The sequence below is a fragment of the Catharus ustulatus genome, unplaced genomic scaffold, assembly GCF_009819885.2.
Source record: "Catharus ustulatus isolate bCatUst1 unplaced genomic scaffold, bCatUst1.pri.v2 scaffold_127_arrow_ctg1, whole genome shotgun sequence".
Lineage (NCBI taxonomy): Eukaryota > Metazoa > Chordata > Aves > Passeriformes > Turdidae > Catharus > Catharus ustulatus.
The window spans coordinates 2799-12824 of NW_024879473.1; the positions used below are offsets into that span (position 1 = coordinate 2799).

General features: G+C 59.9%; 1 long non-coding RNA gene across 1 annotated transcript; it reads right to left on the bottom strand.

Moving 5' to 3' along the window:
• Positions 1–5535: 5535 nt before the first annotated feature.
• Positions 5536–6313, bottom strand: LOC117011383. The gene is made up of 3 exons (XR_004420941.1): positions 6255–6313; positions 5994–6095; positions 5536–5632 (listed from the first exon to the last, which is right to left on the bottom strand). It is a non-coding gene; the product is annotated as an uncharacterized LOC117011383 (long non-coding RNA).
• Positions 6314–10026: the final 3713 nt, after the last annotated feature.

The window sequence follows — 10026 nt, forward strand, 5'->3', positions numbered from 1 at the left end:
CATATAGTCGTGAGACATATAGGCAGGAGCAGAAAAGCCAAGAATCAGCCAAACAGGCTATTATCCTGTGTTCACATGCCCTGCACAGCAGTAAATGGGAATGCAAGAATGTATTCAGGAGCTTCAGCGTGCATGCACAGGAATCCACAAAGACTTTGGGATACTGAAATGGACCGGCCTGGTGCCTGTGCCTGGGGTGCACAGGGCTGAGATCCAAATGCATGATCTAACAAAGGCTGAATGGACATACCATGGCCCATTGGAGATTCCTGTTCCTAGTCTTATGAGGTACAAAATTCAGCTGTAACCGGCTGATTTTTTCATGTTAGCTTGAAATCCAGGAGAGGAAAAGGTACACATGGAAAAGTGCTCCTCCAATTCTAGTGACAGCTGTGCCTGCACACCACCTGTGGCCATGGCAGGGTGGTTGGAACTGGATGATCCTTATGATACTTCCCAAGACAAGGTGCTCTGGGATTCAGTGATTCCCCAAGTGGAGAGCAAACTGAGCCATAGAAATCCCTGCTTTCCTTCAGCACATGCTGCTTCTTCCTTGTTTCCAAGCAAGTCCCAAGATTTAGTTTCAAAGCTGACACGTGTCTTTAAGACGTTTTGCATGGAGGAGAGGGAGGGCAGGTGCAGAGCAGGTTCATGGCCCATCAGAGTCTTTGCCTCACGATGGCACTGATGCCGCTGCCTTGGGACACTGCCTGTGGAAGGCGAGTTCTGCCCTCGAGCACAGCACTGGAGCCAGTCAGGAGGACAAGCTGCAGCTGAAGCTGCCAAGTGTTGCTGTTAGGCTGGCAAGTCAAGAGCAGACCATTGCGGGCAAAGATGATGAAGCCTTTCGCAAAGCACAGGCAACTGTGCCCACTGTTTCTCCCGGTTTGGCATCCTGGCTGGTGCGGATGCTGCGTTGAGCAGGTGACGGCATTTAGGGTGCTACTGTTCCTGTGCACGCTCTGGTGCTGTTTCTGTGGGGTGCGGAGTAGCTGGGGCAGCCCTACTAGAGGGGAGACTGCTGCCCTCGCCATGGTGGCAGCAGCTCTGGCGGCCCAGAGCTCTGTGTCAGGGAGCCTTGGTGACAGCACTGTGGACTGGCCACCAGCCCTGCCTCTGCCTCCTGGCCATGCGCAGCCAGCCCAGCCGGGGGATCTCAGGGGTGTCCTCACCCTGCTGCTGGGTTGGTGTCCTGGCCTCGAAGGCTTCTGCCACAGGCCTGGAAAAGCCTTAGGGAAAGCACCAGCGCAACCAGGTGTCAGGAACAAGGCGGCTGTTGGGGGGCTGCTTATGACCTCTGACACTCAATTCCTCAGGGCTTCCCACTGCCCCGGCCCCTCAGGTGCCTCCTGTCCCCTTGTAGCCTCCTGCCACCCACTTCCTCACACATGGCCCTCGTGCCTTCCCACTGCCCTTTCCCATCAGGGCCTCCACAGCCACTCATCCCTTCATGGCCTCCCGGCACATCGTCACTTCAGGGTCTCCCGCAGCCTGGCCAACGAGCCCGGCAGCAGCACAACGAGCAAGAGGCACCACGGAGCCCTCAGCGATCCAGCAAGCAACACCCGGGCAGGAGGACACCGATGGCGCTTCCTGGCTGGGACAGGGGTCGTGGCCATCTCCAGGCACCGGTCTCGCATGGATCCCCGCAGCTGTAGCCGCTGCCCACCCACTGTGCCACCAGCACAAAGACTCCAGCAGAGCCACCAAAGGCCAAGAGGCTTCTGGCCATTTTCCCTGTAACACTGCACCCGTGGGCAGCTTGTTGAGAACAAGCACCCTTCTCCCCCTCTTCCCCACTGTCCTGCAGACCCTGGGCAGCAAAAGAAAGATCCTGGGACTCTGTGTATTATAAAATGTCTTATATTCATATACTAAAGAAACATTAAAACAAAAAAGGAACAATCTTCAAGAAAAGGAAACCACTACTGGCTCAGGTGGCCCCAGTAGACAGAGCCTCCTACATCAGCTCTCTACAGATCTCCAGCAGCTCAGCCAGTTGAGGCCCGACAGATGAGGTCGTGTCCTCCATGCCCTGCGGAACCGATGTTGAAGCCTCTGGAAGATGGAATATCACCCACTCTGTATTGCCCGGAGGACATACAATGTTTCAAGTGCAAGGTCTGACACGGCACCGCTTCTGTTGTCTGTCATGTGTTCAAGGGCTGGAAGAGAGAGAAACAGAGCCACGGTCAGATCCCCCTGATCTGTGAGGATCCAAGGACACCTCTCTGCCAGGGCTATCCCACCCGACTTTAGCCATGGCCAGGAGGGAGCAGAGACCAAGGGGATCAGCCCGAAGCTGCTGGCCACAAATCCCTCACGCGACCCTGAAATCTCTGTGTGCTCAGCCCACGCTGATCCCCGTCGGCACAGACTGCAGAGTCCTTGGCAGCCAGGACAGGAACGGCAGCTCCTCCTGCCATTCCCTGCTGACAGCCGGCTGTGCTCACTCACCTCTGCAGAGCACCTCGAGGTCTTGCGGATGCCTCCTCACTGTCCTCCCGGCGAGCCCTGCGAACACAGAGCCTGTCACAGGCCCAGTGGAACAGCTCCTTGCCTGCGGTGCTGCCAGCCCTGTGGCCACTCGTCCTCCTGGCCCGGCAGGGCTCAGCCCAGGCCCTTGCCCCATTCTGACGCCCAAGGGCATGGCTGCGAGAGGTCGGTAGCAGCCCCGAGGGCAGCCGGGGCTCCGCGGCGCCGTGCCCGGACGGCACTGCCGGAGCAGCAGGCGGAGCTGGGGCCGAGCTGTGGCAGAGAGGGAGTCCAAGCTCACCTATGAACCGGATGGCTGCTGCTCTTAGGGACTCCTGTGGGCTCTGCAGGAACTGCAGTGCCTGCCGTAGGTAATTGGCGACTCGTGTGTCGTCCTCTGTCAATTGCAGAGCTCGGCGGCAGGGAAGGGTTGGGGTGGGCTCCGGCCCTTTGCCAGGCGCTGCCTGCGCCCGGCCTCGACCTCCCCTGGCTGCCCAGCCCTGAGGCACGGCTGGCAGGCGCTGGCGCCGTGCTCTGCAGGGGCAGAGGGCCGGCTGCGGCCCGGGGAGCCGCGTTGCCGCCACTCAGTCCCGAAGGACTGGGTTTCCCTGGGCACCCGGCTCAGGGTCGCTGGAGCCTGGAGAAGAGCCGGTGCGGCCTTTGCGTGCAGCGCAGGCCTAGGCCGCAGCTGTCAAGCACACACAGCGAGCATCGCACTCAGGGGGCTTCTCCAGGCTGAATCTGGTACATGCAGGCCGTCTTTAGCAGGCACTCGGCAAACTTCCAGACTTTCTCCTTCTTCATAGGTTTTTCAAGTTCTGGCCTATTTCAGAACTTGGCCACACAGCGCAGTGTTGTTCTAGAGGCCTGGAGATCAGCAGAGCAGCAGAGATGGCCCCACAGCCCAGGACACAGGATCCCCATCCCTGTGCCAAGGCCTGGAGGAGGCTGCAATCTGGCACCCACCAGAGCAGGAGGCAGCCAAGCCCGCTGCCAGGGGGGCACCAGCAACCCACGAGTCCTCACCTCTGCCACAAACTGATTCTCATCATGGCAGTGGAAGACAAGTGGTAGCTGGCTCTGCCACTGGTGTATCTTCAGGGCCCTTTTTCCTCCTTCTACTACAAAAATCATCAATGTTCGAAAGACAAACATGGAGAGCACCTGTACCATCATGTCAATCTGCGAGAAAGGAAGAAAAAAACACCTCAGCATCAGCAGCTCCACGCTCCCATTGGCACAAGCCTGAAAATCCACAGGGCACAAACCGCGCGGGCCGCAGCCGGTGGCAGTAGCTCTGGTGGCCCAGAGCTCTGTGTCAGAGAGCCTTGGTGACAGCACTGTGGACTGGCCACCAGCTCTGCCTCTGCCTCCTGGCCATGCGCAGCCAGCCCAGCCGGGGGATCTCAGGGGTGTCCTCACCCTGCTGCTGGGGTGGTGTCCTGGCCTCGAAGGCTTCTGCCACAGGCCTGGAAAAGCCTTAGGGAAAGCACCAGAGCAATCAGGTGTCAGGAGCAAGGCGGCTGCTGGGGGGCTGCTTATGACCTCTGACACTCAATTCCTCAGGGCTTCCCACTGCCCCGGCCCCTCAGGTGCCTCCTGTCCCCTTGTAGCCTCCTGCCACCCACTTCCTCACACATGGCCCTCGTGCCTTCCCACTGCCCTTTCCCATCAGGACCTCCACAGCCCCTCATCCCTTCATGGCCTCCCGGCACATCGTCACTTCAGGGTCTCCCGCAGCCTGGCCAACGAGCCCGGCAGCAGCACTGCAGCCCCACAGGAGCTGCAGACGAGCCTGAGCAAGAGGCACCACGGAGCCCTCAGCGATCCAGCAAGCAACACCCGGGCAGGAGGACACTGATGGCGCTTCCTGGCTGGGACAGGGGTCGTGGTCATCTCCAGGCACCGGTCTCGCATGGATCCCCGCAGCTGCAGCCGCTGCCCACCCACTGTGCCGCCAGCACAAAGGCAGCAGCAGAGCCGCCAAAGACCAAGAGGCTTCTGGCCATTTTCCCTGTAACACTGCACCCGTGGGCAGCTTGTTGAGAACAAGCACCCTTCTCCCCCTCTTCCCCGGTGTCTGACACACCCTGGGCAGCAAAAGAAAGATCCTGGGATTCTGTGTATTATAAAACATCCTATATTCGTATACTATAGAAAGACTAAAAGAAGAAAAGAACAATCTTCAAGAAAAAGGAAACCCCTGCTGGTTCAGGTGGCCCCAGGAGACAGAGCCTCCCAGATCAGCTCTCTGCCGATCTCCAGCAGCTCAGCCAGTTGAGGCCCGACAGATGAGGTCGTGTCCTCCATGCCCTGCGGAACCGATGGTGAAGCCTCTGGAAGATGGAATATCGCCCACTCTGTATTGCCCGGAGGACATACAATGTTTCAAGTGCAAGGTCTGACACGGCACCGCTTCTGTCATCTGTCGTGTGTTCAAGGGCTGGAAGAGAGAGAAACAGAGCCACGGTCAGATCCCCCTGATCTGTGAGGATCCAAGGACACCTCTCTGCCAGGGCTATCCCACCCAACTTTAGCCATGGCCAGGAGGGAGCAGAGACCAAGGGGATCAGCCCGAAGCTGCTGGCCACAAATCCCTCACGCATCCCTGAAATCTCTGTGTGCTCAGCCCACGCTGATCCCCGTCGGCACAAGCTGCAGAGTCCTTGGCAGCCAGGACAGGAATGGCAGCTCCTCCTGCCATTCCCTGCTGACAGCCGGCTGTGCTCACTCACCTCTGCAGAGCACCTCGAGGTCTTGCGGATGCCTCCTCACTGTCCTCCCGGCGAGACCTGCGAACACAGAGCCTGTCACAGGCCCAGTGGCACAGCTCCCTTCCCATGGTGCTGCCAGCCCTGTGGCCACTCGCCCTCCTGGCCCGGCAGGGCTCAGCCCAGGCCCTTGCCCCATTCTGACGCCCAAGGGCATGGCTGCGAGAGGTCGGTAGCAGCCCCGTGGGCAGCCGGGGCTCCGCGGTGCCGTTCCCGGACGGCACTGCCGGGGCAGCAGGCGGGGCTGGGGCCGAGCTGTGGCGGAGAGGGAGCCCCAGCTCACCAATGAACCTGATGGCCGCTGCTCTCAGGGACTCCTGTGGGCTCTGCAGGTACTGCAGTGCCTGCCGTAGGTAATTGGCGACTCGGGTGTCGTCCTCTGTCAGCTGCAGAGAGCGGAGGCAGGGAAGGGTCGGGGTGGGCTCCAGCCCTTTGCCAGGCGCTGCCCGTGCCCGGCCCCGGCCTCCCATGGCTGCCCAGCCCTGAGGCACGGCCGGCAGCCGCTGGCGCCGGGCTCTGCAGGGGCAGAGGGCCGGCTGCGACCCGGGGAGCCACGGTGCCACCACGCAGTCCCGCAGGACTGGTTTTCCCTGGGCACTCGGCTCTGGGCCACAGGAGCCTGGAGAAGAGCCCGTGCGGCCCTTGCGTGCAGCGCTGGTCTAGGCCAGAGCTGGCAAGCACACACTGTGAGCATCGCGCTCAGGGGGTTTCTCCAGGCTGAATCTGGTACATGCAGGCCGTCCTTACCAGGCACTCGGCAAACTTCCAGACTTTCTCCTTCTTCATAGGTTTTTCAAGTTCCGGCCTATTTCGGAACTTGGCCACACAGCGCAGTGTTGTCCTAGAGGCCTGGAGAGCAGCAGAGCAGCAGAGATGGCCCCACAGCCCAGGACACAGGATCCCCATCCCTGTGCCAAGGCCTGGAGGAGGCTGCAGCCTGCCAGGCACCAGAGCAGGAGGCAACCAAGCCCGCTGCCAGGGGGACACCAGCAGCCCACGAGTCCTCACCTCTGCCACACACCGATTCTCATCATGGCAGTGGAAGACAAGTGGTAGTTGGCTCCGCCGCACATATATCTTAAGGGGCCTTTTTCCTTCTTCTACTATAAAAGTCATCAATGTTCGAAAGACAAACATGGAGAGCACCTGCACCTGCATATCATCCTGCACAAAAGGAAGGACAAAAGACCTCAGCATCAGCTGCTCCACGCTCCCATTGCCACAAGCCTAAAAATGCACAGGGCACTAAGTGTGTTGGCCGCGCCCGGTGGCTGTGGCTGGGGGCACAGAGCCTTACGTGGTCAAAGAGTGGCAGGACTGCCTCAGCCAGCTGTAGGGCAATGGGGCTGGCTATGGGAGCGCTATTATCCAGGAACAAATAGCTGAGGAGCATGATGGTCATTCTGACCACGTCACTGTCATTGTCTTGCAGGAGCTCCACGAGGCTTTCGCTCATGTTCCACATTCTTTCAGTCTGTGCAGAACACAATTTGTGAAACGCCACCCTGCTGCCTCAGGCCTCAGAGACCAAAGTCATGTCCCGGAGCACTCGGGCAGCTGAACCGGGAGGCAAGGCAGCTATGAGCAGCTGCCCCAGCACCCAAAGCCCAGACAAGACCAAGCGAGTGCATTAGTGCAGCTGCAGCCACTGCCTCCTTCTCACCAGCAAGGGATGGTCCCTGAGCAGAAGGAGGGCCCTGAGAACCTGGCGACGAATCTCTGTGCACTCGCACTTCAGGTGCCTTGACAAGACATCCATTATTCTGTCAGTGCATTCGTTCAAGTCCAGGCAATCCAAGACCTGAAAAGCACAGGGCAGTGACAGGGGACCCGGCTGGCCGGCAGGAGCCCGGAACCACACAGGGCTGGGCCCACGCAGCAGCACAGGACACGGGCACCGTCCCGGGCAGTTGCGGCTGCAAGAAGGCAGAGAGCTGGGAGGCAGCTCAGCGAGGCAGCGCTGGCCATCACGCTCACCTCCACAAGGAATGCCAGGGCAGGGTAATCCCAGTATGGCATCTCTGTGCTGAGCATCTCAAGGAGGCAGCATAAGATGCTTTTACACAAGTGCATGGAGGCATTGCGCAGTTCCCTGGAAGGTGGAAAAAGGCACTAAGACCATGAGCCAGGGGGACAATCCTCTCTCAGGACTGACTCCCAGAGCGCTGGTGTTTCCCCATCATCCTGCAAGGGGGCCTGTGCCATTTGGGAGGCAGCTCCTTATGGGCACCCTCCTCTCCCAGCCTTTTCCAGTCTGCTTGGCTCTACCCCGGTGTGGGGCACTCCAGGCACAGAGCACAAATGCTGGGGACAGAGGGGAAATGGGGGTCTCACCTGGCCAGCAGACCCACTGCATAGTGGTGGGTGTCAGCACAGAGCAGCGTGTCCCAGGCACGCTTGCGTTCCATTGACACCACCACACCCTCATACTGCATTTGGCAGAGCAGGGACTTCAGGGTCTGCACTGCAAATCTGTGTGCAGAGCAAAGATCAGGTCATGTTGGGAGCACTGGTTCCTTCCCTGGGGACATGGCAGGGACAGAAGGACTGGGATGGAGAACCTGTTGGGGCTGGTGGCAAGGCCATGTTCTTCCTGGCATTTCTTCCAAAATTTATCGACCTCCTCTGGCATGTCCAAAGTGCTGAAGAACACTTGGAAGAGCAGATGCACAAATAGGCGGGGGAAGAACACTATCACTACACGCGGGCAGCAAGGCTCCTGGAGGATCTTCCACATCACCACAGTTGCCTGCAAAGGACAAAGCACCCCGAGACAGCGCTCAGTGCCCAGGTGTCCCTGTGGCAGGGCCCGAGCGAGGCAGGGAGAGGCCAGGGGAGACGCAGGGGGAGCACCGGGCCTGGTGCCCCTGAAGCTGCCCCTAGGCCAGGATTCAGCCCAGCACCTGAGGCAGGGAGATGCAGTGGGGGAAGGAGGGTGGAGAGCTGCTGGAGGGCAAAGGCCAGTTCCAGAAACTCACAGCCAGGGCAAAGACACCCGTTCTGTCCCCATCAGAGGTGCACGTGCTGTACTCTGGCCAGCTCCCCAGCACATCAAGGAGCAGCTGCTGCACCACCTCCGCAGTCTTGGGTAAGGACATGATCGTCTTCCACATGATCACTGCAGCTCTGTGGGGTCAGAGCTCTGTCTCAGGGTGGTCTCAGACACAGAACCATGGTCTGGGCAGCAGCAGGAGGACCTGAGCTGGCTGCCAGCTCTGCCTCTGCCCACTGCCCCTCACCGGGCAGCCCGGTCCTCTGGGGCAGGGAGGGAGCATGGCAGCAGGCTCGGGGGCTGACATGCCAGGGCTGGGAAAAGGAGCAGCCAGAGGGCCCTGGAAGTCTCTGTTGGTCAGACACCTGGAACAGGCTGCACAGGGTTATGGGCTGGTGAGTCCTGAGCCCTCTGAGCAGGTGGGCCCCATACCTGTCACACAATGGGGCCACACGCAGGAGAGTCATCACCACGTCAGTGGGCTGTGCCTCAGTGAGATTCAGCAGGCTCCTGTCCAGCCTGTGCTCAGCAGACTCATTGGCCAGGAGCCACTGGTGGATGTACCTCACCATGGCAGGCACCTGAGGAAGGCAAGGGGAGACTTGGAAAGCTACCAGAGGCAATAATGTCCCCAGCTTCCCCAGAGAGGTGCTTCTCTTCCCACCACACTGAGATGGCCTCAAAGGCTTACAGGGCCCAGCAGGCCCCAGTGGCTTGGGAAGCCACATGACTCATGGGGGGATCGAAGCCTGGCCACAGGCTGCTTACCTGGTCGGGTTTTGAAACACCCATTTCCACAATCAAATCCAGCAGGGCAGGAGAGAATTCATGTTTGAAGACGTCTGAGTATGCTATGACCCTAGTGCCCGTGCTGCTGGTCCCTTTGGGCCGAATGCTCTTGATGAAGTTGTAAATCAGCTGTGAGAGAAGGGCAGGAAGAGAGAGATGTTCCATGGCATGTTCCAAGCGCTGTGCTGGGATGAGCAGTGGCAGCAGGCCCAGCCCAGGTGGGGATGGCTGCAGGTACCCGTGCTGTTCTGTGGAAGCGGCCAACGGTGCGTTCCTGCTCTTGTGTTGGGTCCGTGGCAGCACCTGGCAAAGAGCGAGCGCAGCCAGAGCTGAGGGGCTGCGGGAGGGGCCGGAGAGCACAGGCCTGCCCAGGCAGGGACAGCCCTGGGATACCCCAGGGAATGGAGCACAGGGCTATGGGGTGTGTGCCCGGCCCCTCTTCCGTCCTGTCCCTGGCCATGTCCCGATGGGATGGGATGGGGTAGGGCCAAGCTGGATGCAGGCACCAGCCCTGAGGCCCAGCTCTGCCACTCACCCTCCTGCGGCTGCTGGACCGGCACCACCTCTTCAGTCTTCTCAGCTGAGGAACTTTCAGGGCTTTCTTCCTCCTCCATCACCCAGGCCAGCTTGGGCACTCTTGGGGCTCTCTGCTCCATGTCACTGACTGGATTGAAGGATACTTGCAGGAGAGATGCCTCGGAAAAGCTCCGAGTCAGCAAGTGCTGCGCTCGTGCCTTGAAGGCCCCTGCAAGACTAATGTCCTGAGAAGACTACAGGACAGCAGGTCCTGCACTCTGGTCTCGAGGGCTCCCACCACAAGGACGGGAGACTCCTCGTCAAGGACTGTGGTCAGCAAAACCCTCAGTCTGGACTTGAGGGCAGCTGCTGCAGCAATGCGAGAGGCCTCGGAAAAGCTGTGGGGCACCAAGTCCCACAGTCTGCCCTCAAGGGCACCTGTAGAAGAGAAGCCTCAGGGAAACCACAGGTCACCCAGCCCTG